Here is an 18737-nt window from a genome sequence, read left to right on the forward strand (position 1 = left end):
TTTTTGTCTGTAACCTGTATTTGCCAGTTGTGGTAGATGTTTGTTGGTTTGCTTCTCCCTAACATGATATTCTCCGGGAAACTTACTCTTTCCTGCTCTTGCCCACATGCTTCAAGGCAAACTCACCATCTCCTCCTCTAACACCAGAGATAGGCCATGGCTGACTCAGGCCAATCAATGCATTCCTGCCCCTGTCCACTGTCACTGATTTAGAAATGGACATGGCACCTCAGACAGTCGAAGATAGGTGACGTTCAGGACTCTTGCTTTGAACGTTAGGACAGGAATGACATTCTCTACTACTAGATGCAGACAGGGAAACATACAGCCCAGTTGCTGTTGGGCAGCCACGTTCTACCGTCAAGAGGAATCGGCTTTAAGATGAAGGGTGAAGCTCACGTGGTACGTAGCTGAGCAAAGGGTGGAAAGAAAATCAATCTCTGATGACTTTGTTGAGTTGCTGGATCATCCAATTTTGAAGCTTCATCTACCTCTGTCCTTGCCACTTAAGTGAGCCAATAACACATTGTTATTGGTTAAGCACTTTTTTTTTTTTTTTTTTTTGCTTTTTAGGGCTGCACCAGCGGCATATGGAGGTTCCCAGGCTAGGGGTCTAATCATGCTACAGCTGCTGGCCTTCACCACAACCACCACAACACAGGATCTGAGCAGAGTCTGCGACCGTGTAGGTTGCATAGCTCATGGCAACGCCAGATCCTTAACCCGCCGAGAGAGGGATCGAACTCACAACCTCATGGTTCCTAGTCAGATTCGTTTCTGCTGCACCATGACAGGAACTCCTGGTTAAGCGCTTTTAAGCTGAGTTTTCTCTGATGGTTTTAATCAGTATATCAGGAATAATTCACTAGTCATTTTTATCAAGACATGCAAATTTGAGCTTTTGATCAATAACTATAATACCTGTTATTCTTTATAGAGTATCTCTATATGTTCTTACATTGAAAAGTAATTACAGTCGTTGTCATTAAAGTGTAATTCATGTCAGCTGCAGAGGTAGGGAGACTGGCACAGAAGGACACACAAAACCAATGCATTACCATGGATACTTCCAATTTAAGAATAGGTGTGTTCTCATTATTATAATGTTCTTTAGTCACTCCATTGCAGAGAATTTCTTGGGGCTATGGGACAGGAGGGGATATTCATACACACTGTTTCATGCCTTTTGCTATCTTACAATTTTTTCTTAACTCCTCTCCTCGGAAGCAACACAGATTCCTCTCTTTGTCACACAGAGCTGTCTGGCCCTTGTCTGTGATGCCTTACCACTTAACTTACACACTTGGGTTCAAAGGTCTCACCTCCTGACCCAGTAAATGTTTTCTCAGTAAATACCTTCTAAAGGTGAATTCTGATGCCAGTTATTAAGATAAGAGTCTCACCTTGGGTTGCAAAGAGGTTAAATCCCTTTGCCAAGGGCTCATGGCTAAGAAGGGGGAACTGGGCAGTGAATGCAGGTCTGCCTGTCTCCAAAGCCCCTGACCTTTTTATTACACCATGGTGACTCTCAGCCAGAGTAAGAAAGGTTGCTGTGTGATTTCTGACTAACCAGACTGGGTTAGAAAAGGCCATGCACCTTCCACAGTTGCTTTTAGGAACTTGCTCTGGGAACCCTCAGCTGCCATGGAAGAGATTTGGCTACTCTGGGGCCACCATGTGAAGAAACCACGTGGAGACAGAGAGATGCTGAAGGAGTTCCAGCTCTTCAGGTTCTTCCTAGTCCAGGTGCCAGACCCTACCAGAGCCACATTCTGACTGCAGCTACCTGTGGGACCCTGAGTGAGAACTGCCTAGATGGCTATTTTACAAAAAGACAATGAATTTGGGATGGTTTAGTACAAAACAATAGATAACTGGGGGGAAAAGTGCACAATTTATATTCATTCAATCATGCAACATATTCCTTGTTGTTATAGAGCTCACATTCTAGTTGGAAAATCTGTCAGACTCACTATGCCCAGCTTTTAAGCCACTCTGCCATTTGGTCATCAGCATTATTTACTGTGCACATCACTTTTCTCAAGGGCCTCCAAATGCTATGTTTTAATCAACATGTGGATATTGTCTTTGCTTTTGATGCATTTGTCATTCTGAATGTTAATACACAGGACCTTTTGTTTAATGATCTTTTTTTTTCTATTATTATTTTGGTTTTCATCTTCTTGAGTAATTCTTTGGCGTATGGAAGTTCCCCAGGCTAGGGGTCAAATTGGAGCTGCAGCTACAGGCCTACACTGTAGCCACAGCCATGGTGGATCCAAGCTGCATCTGCAACCTATGCTGCAGCAGCTAGCATTACCAGATCCTTAACACACTGAGCAAGGTCAGGGATCAAACCCGAATCCTCACGGACACTATGTTCGATTATTAACTTGCTGAGCCACAACAGGAACTCCCTGATTTTGGTTTTTTTAATTAACCTTTCTGTTTTGAGCTCACAGTTGACAACACAGGCAGTTATAAGAACAAACATGGAGCTCTCTTGTCCCCTTTACCCCAATTTATCCCAAACAGTAATATCTTGCAAAACTATAATAATTACCAGAAGGATATTGACATGGACACAAGGAACAGAACATTCCCATCGCTACAAGGATCTCTTTTATAGCCACTCTGCCCTCCCTCCCCCTCACACCAATGCTGACTCCTGGCAACCAATAACCTGTCCTCCATATCTGTAATTTTGTCATTGCAAGAATGTTATATAAATGGATCATACAGAGCATAACCTTTTAGAATTAGCTTTTTTCATTCAGCATAATTCCCTGAAAATTCGTCCAATTGTGTGCACCAATAGTTCATCCCATTTTATTTCTGAGTAAGTATTCCGTGGCATGGATGTACCAGTTTGTCTCACCATCCTTCTGTTGGAGGATGTCTGGATTGCTTATAATTTTGGCTCTGACAAATAAAGTTGTGAAGAGCACTGGTGTATAGGTTTTCTTGTGAACACAAGCTTTGTTTCTCTGAGATAAATGTTCAGGTGTGCAATTGCTGGGTCATTTGGTAGTTACATATTTAGATTTTTAGAAAGAAACTGTCCAATGGTTTCCGAGTAGCTGTATCATTTTGCATTTCCACCAGCAATACATGAGTGATCCAGTTTCTCCGCAGTCCACCTGACTTGGAAAAAGTTAAATCTAACTTCCCAGATAAATATTAGGTTAGGTTTTTTTGTTTTTTTGTTTGTCTAATTGCCAGTACCAATCCTTTGTCAACGATTTAGGCCTCTAACACACTGGTTGGTTCCTGAGGGTACAGCTAGGGTGTGGAGAATTAGAAAGAGGATGAAGAGCCTAAGAGGACATCATCTAGTTTTAACCCCATGTGATTGTTGTCGTATTTTGGGTTCCTGAAGTCTTGTTTTAACCTGTTCCTTTTGTAATTGTATCAGTAATCTCTTTCCCTTCAGGTGGTCTTTTCAAAGGCACAGAAAACCTTGAAGAGTGAGAGGCAATAGATTAGCTGTAAAAGCTAGAAGAGCTTTGAATTCACTGAAAGGTAACAGGCTTTAGCTACAGCTCACTAGGTAGTCAAATCAATCTCTACTAAATAGCTGGTTTTTAGAGCAAATGCTCTAGGTAAGGGGTGACTTCTCTAATGAAGCTCAGAAATAATTACATCATGCCCTATTTTCTCTGAGGCAGACATGATTCCCTTTAAAACATGAAACATTTAGACATGACACACACAAAAGAGTGCTGAAGTATAGATTTAAACATTTCTGCCCTGACTCTACAGATTTTTAATAGACTGTTTTAGATAGATGAACTTCTAATTATTATATGAAGTCCCAAGACTAGTTTAAAAAATATTTTTCTAAATGGAGGGATCTAGCTTTAGGCACATTTTGACCTGGAAGTTACTTCTGTCTGTACTATATTGTCCTTTAGTAGAGAAACCTCTCTCTATTCTAGGAAATTGATTACCAACATAATCAATAGTATCAGTATTCCTCATCTGTTTCTGGGTTAGGTATTCTGATCATCGAAGGGGAAACAGCAAACTGATTTTTTTTTTTTTTTGTCTTGTCTAGGGCCGCACCCGCGGCATATGGAGGTTCCCAGGCTAGGGGGTCTAATTGGAGCTGTAGCCACCGGCCTACACCAGAGCCACAGCAACGGGGGATCCGAGCTGCGTCTGCAACCTACACCACAGCTCATGGCAATGCTGGATCCTTAACCCACTGAGCAAGGGATTGAACCTGCAACCTCATGGTTCTTAGTCAGATTCATTAACCACTGAACCATGACGGGCACTCCCAACAGCAAACTGATTTTTAAACAAAACTAAAGTTTCCATTTGGGCTAGATTTTCCTTATTCATGCTTCCTGTTCCCACTTTTTAAATCTTGTGGTGGGTGCTAGTCTCTGATTTATATTTCTTCAAATAAGTATGTGGCTTCAAAGGAGTTTTGACTAGTGCTTGGTGTTACAAAAACGGTTTATATGGGTTCAAGGTGACAATTTCATTAGTGTATCAGCACTATTTCACAGAATTGAAAGGATGGTTAGTAATTAATAATGTAAATATGAGTGGTGGCACTTGCAAAGAATCTCAGCGAGAATTTTTTTTTTAGTGGCCACACCATGGCATATGGAAATTTCTGGGCCAGGGACTGAATCTAAGCTGTAGCTATGGTGTAGGCTGCAGCTGCTGCAATGCTGGGTCTTTAACCCACTACACCAAGTGGGGATCAAACTTGCCTCTGCAGCAACTTGAACCGCTGTGGTTGGATTCTTTTTTTTTTTTTTTTAAAGTTTATTTTATTTATTTATTTATTTTGTCTTTTTGCTATTTCTTGGGCCGCTCCCGCAGCATATGGAGGTTCCCAGGCTAGGGGTCGAATTGGAGCTGTAGCCACTGGCCTACGCCAGAGCCACAGCAACATGGGATCCGAGCCGCGTCTGCAACCTACATGTGGTTGGATTCTTAATCCACTGAGCCACAGCAAGGAATTCCACAGCAATAATTAAAAAAAAAATTTTTTTTCTTTTAATCCATATATTGCTTATGGAGGCCCCTGGTGGCTTAGTGGTTAAGGATCCAGCATTGTCATTGCTGTGGCTTGGGTTTGATCCCTGGCCTGGGAACTTTGGCATGCGTGGGAGCAGCCAAAATAGAATGTAATTAAGAATTTGTCCATGGAGTTCCCGTCATGGCTCAGTGGTTAACGAATCCCACTAGGAACCATGAGGTTGCGGGTTTGATCCCTGGCCTTGCTCAGTGGGTTAAGGATCTGGCATTGCCGTCAGCTGTGGTGTAGGTCGAAGATGCGGCTCGGATCCTGTGTTGCTGTGGCTCTGACGCAGGCCGGCAGCTACAGCTCTGATTCAACCCCTAGCCTGGGAATCTCCATATGCCGTGGGAGCGGCCCAAGAAATGGCAAAAAGACAAAAAAAAAAAAAAAAAAAAAAGAATTTACCTATGTTGATTTGCATAAAGTGGAGTTCATCTGTATTGTATACATACTACAGTTTTTCCTCCTTAGCACTAATACAGAAGAAAAATATAAATGGCTCCTGTAAAAATATAACTCTATAAATGTCTCCTGATTGCTAGAGTTTGAGACAAGAACTGCCAATTTACCCCCACGTGAGCCTCTAAGAGCTTGATTTGTGTTATGTTTTTATTTTTAGTCTTTTCTAGGGCCTCACCCACTGCATATGGAGGTTCTCAGGCTAGGGGTAGAGTCAGAGCTGTAGCTGCCAGCCTAGCCACAGCCACAGCAATGCCAGAGCCAAGCCTCATCTGTGACCTACACCAAAGCTCATGGCAATGCCAGGTCCTTAACCCACTGAGTGAGGCCAGGGATCAAACCCGCATCCTCATGGATCCTAGTTGGATTCATTAACCACTGAGCCACGACAGGAACTCCTTGATTGGCGTTATTTTCAGCTACTAAATCATCCTTAAGGCACTCTTCCCTTCACATTTGGCAAATGTGAACACTCTGGGCTGCTCTGATCAAGTTTGTATGTTGCGATATCAACCAAAATGGTACCAGGTAATGGGAACAGGAAAATGTAGCTTATTGTTTATTAAATAAATACTAGCTTATGTAGAGTATTTTCTAGTTTATTAAGCGCCTTTCCCCTTAATCTTCCCAACAAACCTGTGAGGCAGAGATTCTTTGCCATCCTCCTTACTTTACAGATGAGGAATCAGAGGCTCAAAAAACAAACAAAAAACAAAAAATGAAATGAATTGCCAGGAATCACAAACAATAATTGCCAAAGTCAAATCTGGACTCTAGATATTATGGCTTTAATGTCTGGATTTTTTATACAACTGTTGAGAAGAAAGAAGGCAACCCTCCCAAGGTGTGGAAAATCAAAATGCATTTGTTATACTCAAACTTAACACACATTTCTCATTTCTTTTTAAGCCATCTTAGCCAGACTCAGCAACATTTATTGGAGGGATTATTATCTGACTGCATTACCTCACTCTTCATGGGAAATTTCTATTTCCCTCTATGGACCATTTTATCATCAGAAGATTGGCCTGAATCTATATTTTAAATGTTAGTCAGATGTCATGCCATCTTAAACCAGATTGTCCCAGGATTTTAGTTACTCCTATATTCTAATAAGGAAATGTGAACCCTTGAATCTAACTCCCTACTTTCTTCCCTCAGTGGATTCCTTATCAGTTTAAATAATTCACTGCCCAGCCCCTGTTGGATGTGTTTCTGCAGTACTGGCAGATTGTGTGCTAGACCTGCAGAGGGGTTTATATGTTCCATTAGATGACTCTTTAAATTTTACTCTCTTTAACTGCGTGTGTTTAACTGTGCTCAACTATGGCTTTTGATATCCCTAGATGGATGTCTGCCATTATCCCACAGCTGACGTGTTAATAAACATGTGTGACCACGGATTGTTACACATGCAGGGACTGTGTAGGGGTGTGTAATTTCACTGCTTTTCCCAACTGATTTTTAACTATTACCCAACTTATTGCATTGTTCCCCAGGTCTTTAAAAACCCATTTATTTCCCAAAATATTAAAAGAGAAAGAAAGAATGAATGGATCAAAGGAGAATGAATTCTGTAAACATTAAAAAACACTCCAAAGTAGGCAAAAGTGTTTGTGGGCTGAATTATTTTGTGTCTGGATTGCCTACCTTGCCTTAACTTTTTTTTTTTTTTTTTAGTCCTCTCTGTTTTTGCATTTAATTACTACACTGTTTTAAACATTTCACTTCTCACTATGAATTCTATACTACACATACTATAATAAACACTGGCTATGATCCTAACTTAGGGTGGCTTTAAAATAGAAATGCTTAAGAATCTGAGCAAGGGAAAAAAGCATACTAACACACATAAGGCACATTCTTTTCTCACGCCTTCCTCAGCCTATTGCCCTGAGCAGTAAATTGTAGGGTGAAATAACTAGTTTATTAGTTGCTTTCTTTCCCCCACTAGGCTGAGAAAAGCTACATTGCTGGCACACTGACAGAAAATTTAAAAATGGAATCCAGTCTATTGTATGTATGCTTGTTGAACGTGTTCAATATATAATATTCATCTGATGTATGTTTTTCTTTTAATTTTGGGGGGGCTGGGCTGGAATCAACAGAAATGTAATGAGTGAGCTTTTTAAACTGGGTGGCATAAGCAGAAATGCCCTATGAAAAACAAGAGATGATTCTTGCTCTCCCCTCTCTCTAAAAGCTCTCACCTAAAAACTGGCCAAGTTTTCTGTTTTGTTTTTAGGGGAAAAGTAGATGTTTATGAAGCATTAAAATGTATTTTTTTGAACCTGTGCTCCACTAACACTACACTCATTTAGATGGTTAGAGAATGTTCAAAAAATTTTCTTGCAGATTTGATATTAATGGATCTCTCTCTCTTTTTTTCTCACCCATGAATTTCTACTACTCTGTGTTTTTGGCCCTGTCTTCTTGGCCTGTCTTCTGTAAAATGTACCGTTTTCACTCACAGCCTAAGACAGCTTTGATGTTCTTAGTATGACATACTGTATGTAATGTTAGCTGTTAAGGCTGGAGATCAGATTGTACATAATAACATATGTAGTTTGAATTATATAAACACCACAGGAAGAAGGGGAGACAGGGCCTTTCTGTGTACAAATTTCAGATTGCTAGCTGTATGCCTGCTTAGAATGTTAAGCACTCCTAACTAGGCAGTGATGAAGGTACTCTTTTAGTGACTGTGACTTCTGACGCTATAAAGACAAAAAATTTTCAACTAAAAATAATTTAAAGATGATGTTGGTAATTAACATATTTAAGTGATTTTCTACTTGCTACTTAGGGAGCTTTGAGGATAGAGGGAAAAAAATGAATTTCATTGTATCAAAGCCCAATTTAACTGAGCAATTTCATCAAAAATTGGAGAATATAGGTTAGAAAAACCAAAGACTGAAGAATAGTGATATAAATTGTAAAATTCATCCATTATACATTTCATCCATTATAAAGATGTTGGAGGCAGAGAACTGTACATCTATTTTCCTAGGATTGTTTCTTTTATATCTTAATAATTCAGATTAGATAGAGTAACAGGTTTTTTTTTCTTTCATTTGTGTCATTCTTTTATTACTAAGGCTGCTGTCCTGCTTTTTAATCTATTGTTGAAAGATTGGTAACTTGTTTGTATTTCATTTCAAGAGAAATTAAATAAAATGCATTACCATATTTTTCAGTAATGAGATATTTCAGAGTGAAGAAATAAGTCAATAGCTTTTCTGGTTTAGTAAGTTTATGTTTTAAATATTCATATCCTGCTTTGTTTCAGGACGACTTCAAGGCTGCTGATATGTTTACTGTTCAAATATCAGGACAGTAATAATCAAGCCTTTAAAACTGTGGGTGAAAAAGCCAGCAAATTTCAGTCATCTTTTATTTATGTAAAGAGATTGTATGTCATTTTACTTCCTGTCCCTTTTCACAGGAACTTTACATATGGACTCTCCTCTTACTAGGAATCTTTATATTGGGAAGCTCTGCGTGAGGTTGAAGTTTTTATGGGGGAACTTGTTTAAAACACAGTTGTCTTTAAAGGCGGGTTTGCCACATAAGGTTAGGGGTTGCCAATAAATCCATTTATAGCAACTTCTGTATTCCCTGCTCCAGACACATTATCTGGGTGACCGGTGCACGATTCCCACAGGCCATGCAAGGCAGCAACAGTCTTAGCTGATCCCTCCGTGACCAAGGCTGATTTAAAGGGCTTCGGGTGTGGACTGGGCCGAGCCCCCCAGCCTGAATTGCTTGCCTGGGATCTTGGGGGGACTCCAGAATCTTTGGGCCCTATCCTGGTTTTCCTCTGCTAGGGTATAACAATACATTTTAGAAACTTGGTAATTTAATTTACTGCTGCCAACCGAAACAATAATAGCATCTTTGTGTTTCTCCTACCTCCATACCTCCCTCCTCCCGCCGATACAAGCACGATGTTGGCCCTGCGTAAATACAGCACAGAACAACACAGGGCCACCCCAGAGCGATTGGAGGCTCTGGGACCTGGTCCCAGGGGCGCAGGAGGCAATCACGGGCTCCTGAAAGTCCCTAATTCGCATTTGGGAAAGAAAAAGACACAGCAGGCGAGATGCCCCTTACACCTTCCATCTGCCTGAACTCAATCTTGCTCCAGAAAGTGAATGTTTGAGCGCGCGCGCGCACGTGTGTGTGGTGTGTAGTTAAGTGAGGCAGAGAAAATTCAAGAAAGCCACACAAGTCACCCTAAAGCATCCACCAAAATTTCAGCTTGGTTAATTGCTCCCATATGTCCTCCTCCGCTGCTTTCAAAAAGCAGCAAGGAGGGGGGAGGCCGGGCCACTTCACTGATTTGTAGAGGTTGAAAAAAAGATTATCACCCATCTTGATCCAATCCTGGAGGGGCCTAAGCGAAGCATCGGGGGCCTAGCCCCACTGGGGGAAGGTCGGGGGTGGGGGGACCCTATAGAAAGTTCGCGCACCGCACCCCAGCGGGTCCCAGGAGCTGCCGCAGCCCAGGGCTGGGAGGGGCGCGGGAGGCGCGGCCCGGGCGGGCGCGCGAGAGGAAGGTGCCTTCGGGAACACGCGCAAGGGCGGGGATTCGCGCTGCCAATGAGGCCCGGCTGTGGGCTGTGCGAGGAGGGGGGACGGGCGGGAGCGCAGCCTTAGCTGTGGCAGCTGCGGGAGCAGCGGCCGCCTTGGGAGTCGGAGGAGAGGTAGCCGCGGAGCGCAGAGCTGGCCGCGCCCCGAGGCCCGGCCCTGGGGGTGGGGAGCAGCGCGGAGGAGCTGGAAACTTTCCCTGCAGGTAACTCCCGCCGCTCTGGCGCCGCCGCCGGGCTCCGCGCGTCCGGGGCAGGACCAGCTGCTGCAGTGCAGAGGGGAGCTGGGGGTCCCGGGAAGAGGAGAGGGTGATGGGGAGAGTGGAAAGGCATGTGGGAAAGTTTCTGGAGCCTCCCTGCCCCCCTTCGCTGGGCACACCCGGGAGCTTTCCGGGGATAGGCACGGACATGTTGGGCGCTCCGGGCCTTGGTCCTGGCGTCTCTGGAGAATCGGTGCCTTCTTTTAGCTTCCCCACTGCGACGGACCGAGCGGGCCCCGGGTGGAGCTGGGGTTCGGGGGCACTGGGAACGCGCGGCGGCACGCTCGAGTTTCGGGATCACCCCCGCCCGGCGCGTCTCCGCGCCCCCCTTCCCGCCTCCTCTGTAGCCTCTGGGCTTGGCAAGGGCCTGGCTGCGCCTGGTACCTGGGGCAGGAGAGGCGGGGGAGAGGTGCGCCTGCCACCGTGGGGTCCAGGGCGCCCCGGGAGTGTAGGTGAGCGCGGGTCGCGAAGTTGACGCGTGAACTTAAACCCCAGCAGAGTTGAAAGTATTGCTTCGCTTCCAAGAACATTGCGATGAGTATATCCACGTTTTTTGGGGGAAGGGGTAGGTGAATTAGGATTAGAGATTGAAGGAGAGTTGGAATTGTATTAAGGTTATGTACCCTCCCGTTCTTGGAGAGTGAAGCGTGCTTACTTCTTTTGGGAAACATATATCGGGGGCAAGTTCTTCCTGCAGGACTTTGGGGTGCGGGCGCGCCACGTTGTGGGTGTGAGGGGCTCCCGGCTTTGGCGCTGGAGCTTTCCGGAACGGCTGGCGAGGAAGGAAGCCCTAAGGCATTGTGTGCGGTGTTTGCCGACAGAGACGTCGCTAGACCGGCGTTCTCAAAACTTACTTCACTTATTGTGTGAGGCTCCGGGAGGAAATGCGGCGGTGGCCAGGTAGAAATACGGCGCTGCGCCCGGGGGTTCGGAGGTCACCCGGCTCCGTGACAGTCTTTCCCGTACCAACTCCCTCCAGCCCACCCTTGGCAGCCCCAGATCCCGGTGCCTCGAGGGATGGTACTCGTCTCGGTAGCGCCCTTCCTTGCTGGAATAAACTCGGGGAGGTTAGGAGGGCACCTTCATCTTGAACTTGACCCTAGAAGAATCGAAGTCTGGGAAGGTTGCAAGATAAAGGAAGCTGAATCTTCCCGTGGGATGGGCCTCCCACTCTGGCAAGGAAAGGAAGTGCCTGGTTTAGGATCTTTGAGGAATTGGGTTTAGGACTGCTGAGGTCGTTAACTTGAAATGCCAGACCCTCAGGCTGCAGAAGTTAATCTGTTTGTAGAGATGGGAGAGGAAAGGTGAAACCGGGTTGGTGGGTACAGAGAGTTGGTATTTCTGTGTAGCAGCCATGAAGGCAGTCTGTATCTCTGCTTTCACCAGGTCCGCTACTCTCTCTCTTTTTCCTTCCTGGGTCATCTTTAGTCCTGCCAGGCTGGCACTCCTAGGGTGGGGGAGGGGAAGGAGAAGAAAGCAGTTGGGAAACTTCCTGGCCAGCTTGGAGGTATTTAAGATCTGCTACTCTGAGGATTCCAGGATTTTAACAGCTGCTTCTTGATTGCTGGGAATGAAAGAATTTACGAGCCATCCAGAGATGTTCATTATAGTGGTAGTCTGAATGTTTTACCCATCTAAGCTTCTTAAAGATCTCGCAAGGGACCTTCAGTAGAGTATGCCAGTTTGTGTCCACCAGAATGCTTATTGGGTGTCAGAGCTCATGGTAAATATATCCTGGCGGTATTAAGATGAAAAGTATGTGGGAGTAAAGGAAATATGGTATCTGACATCCTTCAGGACTTCCTCCTAGGGTTGCTCCTGTTACCTGCCAAGTGAATTCAGTCCAGGCTTCCGGACTGTTGTGATTTGACAATAAGAGATGGGAAATAGTGTCATCGATTTTAGTGGAGGCAGGAAAGTCCAGAAATAAATTTCAGGTCGCTTTCCATGACCCTGTCTTTCAGCTGTGATGCCACAAATTTAACTTTTGCTGGGACTTGTAAGCCGTGTTTTTCCTGCCTCTTTGGTTTAACCACCAGAATGTCTAAATTATCATAATTCATGTCCACCGTGGAACTAAAACATAACCCATTCATAGTCAGCCTTTTTCTGTTTCCCATAACAGCCTGTAGAAAAAAAGAACATTTTGTCTCTTTAACCACACACAATTTATCTGGTGCCATAGTGGGTTTTTGATAGTGGGTGACCAAGGATGCAAATGTAAAGACAATGGAATTTTCTCTGTTAAATTGTTCATTTTTAGGCAACATCTCCCTCTGAGTTGCTGATTAATTCTTTATCTTTTGGGCAACATTAAAATCAGTATCCCTGGGCTGGTAGAGCTGTAATCCATATTATAATGATGCCTGCCATCATAGCTGGAGGTTAATGTTATGTTGATGTTTCCAGTAGACATTTTTAACCCGATTGTAAAGGTTTTTGTCTGAGTTGGGTTACAAGTAGATTTTGAGTCTCATAGTCAGAGATGGCTTTATTTTTTATCTTTCTGTTGAAAAGTTTAGTTTAACTTGTAAATTATAGGAGTAAAGTTTACAAAAGCAAAATAAAGCAGAAGAGATCTATGTATTGCTGGGGAGTGTTTTGCTTTAGTCCCTAGGATAGCTTTGTTTTGAACCATCTTTTAAGTGCATATGTCAGTGGTAGAAAAACTAGAATTTTCCCTTTACCTCCCACCAGTTTACAAGTGTTTTCTGTACTCTAGACTTTTAATCCTTTCTGGGTCTTAGTTTTCTCATCCTTATTACCCCTAAAATGGGATTACCTTTTAACCCTATAGTTTGGTGACTATCCAGTAGTTTGAGAAATGTAGGCATTCTGGAGCTAGTGCTGTACTATTTGAACAGTACTTTGGGGTTTATAAAGGGCTTTACTTACATATTTTATCCTTAAACCCCCAGTTAAGTAAACTGAGTGTGGGCAAGGTAGATCAGTTTGCTTGATATCATCTGTAAATGGTGGAGTTGAACTCTAGGTCTTTGGAGTCTCCCTATTTCTGCTCGCCTATCTCTATTCATGGAGTCAAAAGTCAGTTGGCAAAAACTTGACAAACAGACTTATGTTAATATGTGACATTTTCTCATAATATTTCATTTATGGGTTATTCTGGTTTCAGAACCCCAGGGTTAACATCTATGCTTTGATGTCAGAGATTAAAAACAGTTCAGTAATAATGGTAATAAAACTTTCTCCCCAAGAGAGTTTCAGAAATTCACATACCTCAAACTAATCATTTGTTTGTTTTCAACTTCTTTTTTATTAAGTAGGCTTCAGGGTCTAGAGTGATTTATAATCTTGACTAGTGACCCAGACAGCATTCTTAAGGAAATCACTTCTCAAATCTGTACATCTTTCTTAAAATAAGTAATAAAGATATCATTTGCCTTTCATCTTGGTATCTCTCAGCTGAATTACAAAGCCTGGATAAATGTCCCATTTTTAATGTCATCGTTCTTGGGCTCTTTCTACTGATGTCTGGATGAGTCTGATTTTGTAGCACTTTCTGAGCTAAATAAATTCTTCCCTTATGCTACTGGTTTAATGGTAAAGAAATAGGAGGCTGCAGGTGACCCATTTTCACTGTGACTCTGTTTGTATTGTGTCCTGCTTGCCTATTTAAGAGAGCCAAGTGTAATTTGACACTCATCTGGAAGCTGGTATGGATTTTCTTTAAAAGGCTCTAAAATAAAATTATGTGCTAAGCTATAGGCTCTTTTATGTCTGAGCACCCTGTCCATCTTCAGCTTTTTAAACTTATTCTCAGAAGGCTGTCTTTTCAACATACTAAGCAAGGGGGTTTAAACCTCAGTCAGGAAAAGGATGCATCAATGGCTAAGTAGTAAAGAGGCTGCCATTTCCAGATGTGTGTGGGGAGAGTGGGTTATGAAGCAGGGTTTGTTGCTGAAGTTGGGAGACTGTGTTATCAGTGTACTAGAAGGGGACAAGCAGAAGAATGGCTTCTGTTTTTGTTTTTTTGTTTTGTTTTGTTTTTTTATCAGGAGCATGGATTTTGAATGATAGGGGAGGACTTTTGCTAAAGAAGGCTATCGGGGAACATTATCTTAGGTAGAGTAGAAGGGGTTCTGGTTTGCTTTGGCTGTGTTGCTGATGAGGGCTGCCCTTCTGGGGTAGATCTTTAGGGGCTCTTGCAGTGTGTGTGATCAAGGAGAATATTCTGGAAAGAAGAGTCCCATAGGTAGGCATGTCAAAGACAAGAGAAGTATTGCAGAGGGATGGCAGAGTCCCTGAATTTTAGCACAGATTTTGCCACTACCAGGGAATTTATAAGTAAAAATGTTCCAGCTGCTACTGGATGGATGTTCAGCCATCCAGAGCCACGCTGACTTACCATTCACCACCCTCCCTGCCTCACCCAGAACAGAGGCTTATTACCTCTGTGAGTTGGGGTCAGAGTTGGGGAAGTCTCTAAGAAGTACTTGGCTGTGACCTTTCCATGCATAGAAACTCATGCAAAAATAGGATTTTATATAACATATTCTTTTTAAGAAATATGAAAAAGATTTGACATACAGGTGCATATATAATGTATTTGCATAATTTAAAGTACAGTATATACATATCTGATGTGCTTTCCCCCTGGCATAATGGTACATTCTTCTTTGGCATCATTTCAATGGCTATTTAGTAAACCCATTACATACATTACTATAATTTATTTAACCAGCCCATTTTGACATTTAGGTGTTTTGGAAAGAAATGTCTCTTTGGAAAGAAATATCTCTTAAGCTATCAGGCTCTGATGTGATTTACTCATCCTTAAATCACAGGGCCCAGCATATGGGGGTACCTGGCTACTGGTAGCTTCAAAATCTCACATCATCAAGAAACTGACTCTTTGTTCTTAGTTCCAGTTTGGGGAAAACGCTGGAGAGAATCTGGATTGGCCTGATGCCAGCCAAAGGAGAGTAACTGTTGGCAGTCGCCATTAGACCCACAAGATGGGACTGTGGGGAGACAAAATATCCCACAAAGAAGGGGGTTATTGTTAATGGGAGAGGGAGGGAGCTGGGTAAACAGAGCTCGCTGTCTAATGCGAGATATGTTTCCAAAAGCGGTATTGCTGGTCATAACAACATACTGATATGCCAGAGAATATGAACATTTTTAATGCTCCTGTGATATATACCCTGTAGTCTTGAGTGTAGTAGACTTTTCCACATTCTATGGAGGTTTGAATTGCTGCGTGCACAGGCACTTGTGTAACAGGGTATTGAATTACTGCAAAAAACACAGGAGTTGGTCATTATTCCCATGTAACCCATTATTTCTTCTCTCTCTCTGCCATGCTTTATTCTAAATTACTTGGGATTAGTAACATCAATTATTAATGTTACTGAGTGCTTGCTGACTCTGTACTAGATGATTGAATTTAAAAAAATTCTGTGGAAATGAAACAGTATGGTTCTTTCTTTACCCATTGTCCTACATACATGGAGTGCTCTGGCAGGGATAGTTTCTTGCTTGCACCACAACATTCCCCATCCTGGTCCTCCCTTCCTTCTTGTGGCTTAAACCAGCAACTCGTTATTTGCTTAGTTTTCAGAAATTGGAGCTGGGTTCAGCTGGGTGGTTTTTTTTTTTTTTTTGCCTGGGTCTAGGCTCACTCAAGCTCTAGTGGTTACATGATTCATTTCAGGAGCCACTGATGTAATAATTTTATCACATTACTTGATAACACAACCCTGCTTTTGATTAGTTTTCCGTTGGTCATGTGCTTCAGGGTAGGTTGGGTGTGTCCCTAACCCCAGGGAGTGAATCTTAAGCCAAGTCAACTCTAGTAATACTGCACCTGTTGCTAGTGAGTGGTTAATGAGTAAGTGTGTGACAACTTTGGGTCTCACCATATTGGGAACCTAAGATTGTCAGCAGAATAAAATAGGTTGACACTGAAAATCACAGAGTACAAAGATGGAAGGGGCTTAAGACCACAGTGACTTTTTTTAGCTACTGAATTAATGCTAAAACCACTGTGACTCAGAACTTCCTATGTGGGAATATTTTTATTATCGTTTGAGGCAGTGATCTCCAAAGTGGAATGTGCCAGACCATCCAATATGGGAAGAAAGAAAATTTTAAAAGTTTACCTAGAAAAAAAAAAAAAATAGGCGAGTTGAACCTGGTTGCTATATCTGAAAGTCTTCTGTCACTTAGATTATATGGGGTCTTCTGTCACTTAGGTTATATGGGGTCTCCTGAGGGAAGAGTAGGCATTTTATAACTGGGTGAAATTGACAGTGGTACCCTCATTCTTATTCTTGCCTTTGGTGAACTCTAATATGTAAATAGATTTATGGGTTGTAGCATTTAATTTTAAGTAAACCAACTCCCACAAAATAGGCAAAAGGCTTAAAAAAATTATTGCAAAGAAGATTAATGGTAATGATGTAAATCTACAGGAATAAGACAATGATTTGAGATTAGGAAATGACTTTTAAGTCAAATTTAATAAGTTGGCACCAAAATTGTGTATGGATGTGTATAAATAAATAAAAATAAACAAGAATACTGCTTGAATCATTCTTTGCATATTTTTAATGGATGTTTTATAATGTATTTACTATAATAGCATGTAATTCATAACACTAGTGTTTTAATTATGTATAAATTATTGAGGGTACATGTTTAGTTTTTTTACTATTAGGGCTGCGTGATGAAAAAGTTTTGAGACCACAGTTTAAATCGATTATTGTCATATATGTTACTTGCAGCTGAAAGCACCATAGCTAGTGCAGGGCAGATAAGAGCCCTGGCTGTTCTGCTTTTATTCATGAGTTTCAAAATTCTCTGCGATCTGGTTTGCAAGTTTCTTCTCCATTGTGCTCCCTTTGTCTCTGCCACTAAGCTCCTGCCCATTCCATAAAGGTCATACTTTTCAGTTTTGCCTGAGGAGGCTGGTCTACCCTCCGCCCACCACTGAAGTCTGCATTGTCCTTCAAGGTGCAGCTCAAGTAGATATTCTTTCTCATTTACATTTTTCTGATTTCCCCCTTCTGCATCTAAATAGTCCTTCTATCTAATCCCCTTAGCACACTGCTTGTACCTTGATTATGTTTTTCTCTTTTTGCTTTTTATTAGTAAGTTGTTTGTCTGCTTATTTTACCTATGGGTTGTAGGCTTCTTGATGGTTGGGGTCCTGGCTTGCTGTAGTCATTTTTTAAATTCGCTTGTTTCTCCTTCTGGGAGAAAGGGAGGCAGGCAGAGAACGTATAAATTTGCTCTGGGCCTGTTACCTTGGGGAGGGTCTGTCCTCCAGCCAGACAGCTTAAGGAGGTAGAGAGCACTGTATACATGTGAGGGATCTGAGGGCAAGACAGGAGGATCCAGGATCCAAGCCAGGGTCACTTGTATTCCAAAGCTGTTGTGTCTGTCCTCACTCATGCTGTCTGCAGTTACATGTGGTCCTTCTTTCACATGGGAACACCAGCATGGGTGAAAATGGAAAGTTCCATGGGGTAATGGCACAAAGATGTTACTGGACAATCCTGGGCAGGTACCGTGAGGTCAGAGGAGAGTCTGCTCTCCTCGTGGAGTAGCAGGAAAGGCCTGGAGGGTGACATTTGTGGAGAGCTACATGTCTCTGGACAGCTAGCTGCTTGCAGGTACCCCTAAGCAAACTCATGGGAGATTGTTCCCTGGTAGGGTCTGGCTGGAACATCCCCACTGAGAGACGGGAGGTGATAGACTCTGCACTGCCCAGCTGAATCAAATTCTTTATGCACTATTCTCTCCATGGGAACGATAATTGAAGGTTGACAAATTGTCAGCTTTCAAGTCGAGCCATATGAGATATATGCTATCATGATGGAAAACAGGCATCTCTCCAGGGTTTTGAACGTTATAAATTGCCTCCGAGATGCAAGGGAGATGTCAAACTTGATTCTTTCCGTGTAGAAGTGACTTCTAGGAATTCCCTTTCATGGCTCAGTGGTTAACAAACCTGACCAGGATCCATGAGGATGTGGGTTCAATCCCTGGCTTCACTCAGTGTGTTAAGGATCCAGCTTTGCTGTGGCTGTGGTGTAGGCCGGCAGATGTAGCTCCAATTAGACCCCTAGCCTGGGAACCTCCATATGCTCCAGGTGCGGCCCTAAAAAGCAAGAAAGAAAAAGGAAGTGATTTCTGGCTTAGATTTCTTTTGTTACCCATTTTGTTTTGTTTTTTAATGATTTTTATTTTTTCTATTATTACTGGTTTACAGTGTTCTGTTAATATTCTACTGTACAGCAAGGTGACCCTGTCACACATACATATATACATTCTTTTTCATTTTGTTTCCTTTTAAGTGAATTTCTAAAGGGCTTTTTAAAAAGTGTTGGGGCTCTTAACTGGAACAGGATGCAGTTTTTCCTC

At 42.6% G+C, this 18737-nt stretch overlaps 2 protein-coding genes and 1 long non-coding RNA gene across 29 annotated transcripts in view; all 3 read left to right on the forward strand.

Annotated features, from left to right (window-relative positions):
• LOC146395936 (uncharacterized) overlaps positions 1 to 18737 on the forward strand; it is a 1175949-nt gene that overhangs the window by 529766 nt on the left and 627446 nt on the right. The window lies entirely within an intron of this gene.
• The window catches only part of DAPL1 (death associated protein like 1), a 933549-nt gene that overhangs the window by 113690 nt on the left and 801122 nt on the right, over positions 1 to 18737 (forward strand). The window lies entirely within an intron of this gene.
• Positions 10186 to 18737, forward strand: part of TANC1 (tetratricopeptide repeat, ankyrin repeat and coiled-coil containing 1) — a 246037-nt gene continuing 237485 nt past the window's right edge. For all 27 annotated transcript variants that reach the window (XM_085001112.1, XM_021074760.2, XM_085001117.1 and 24 more), the window contains exon 1: positions 10186 to 10295. The gene's annotated coding sequence lies outside the window, so the exon portion shown is untranslated. The remainder of the gene's footprint in view (positions 10296 to 18737) is intronic.

The sequence above is a fragment of the Sus scrofa genome, chromosome 15, assembly GCF_054392235.1.
Source record: "Sus scrofa isolate SSC_HxYL_T2T_F1_AM1 chromosome 15, Sscrofa_HxYL_maternal_Yorkshire_Landrace_v2.0, whole genome shotgun sequence".
In the NCBI taxonomy this organism is placed as follows: Eukaryota; Metazoa; Chordata; class Mammalia; order Artiodactyla; family Suidae; genus Sus; species Sus scrofa.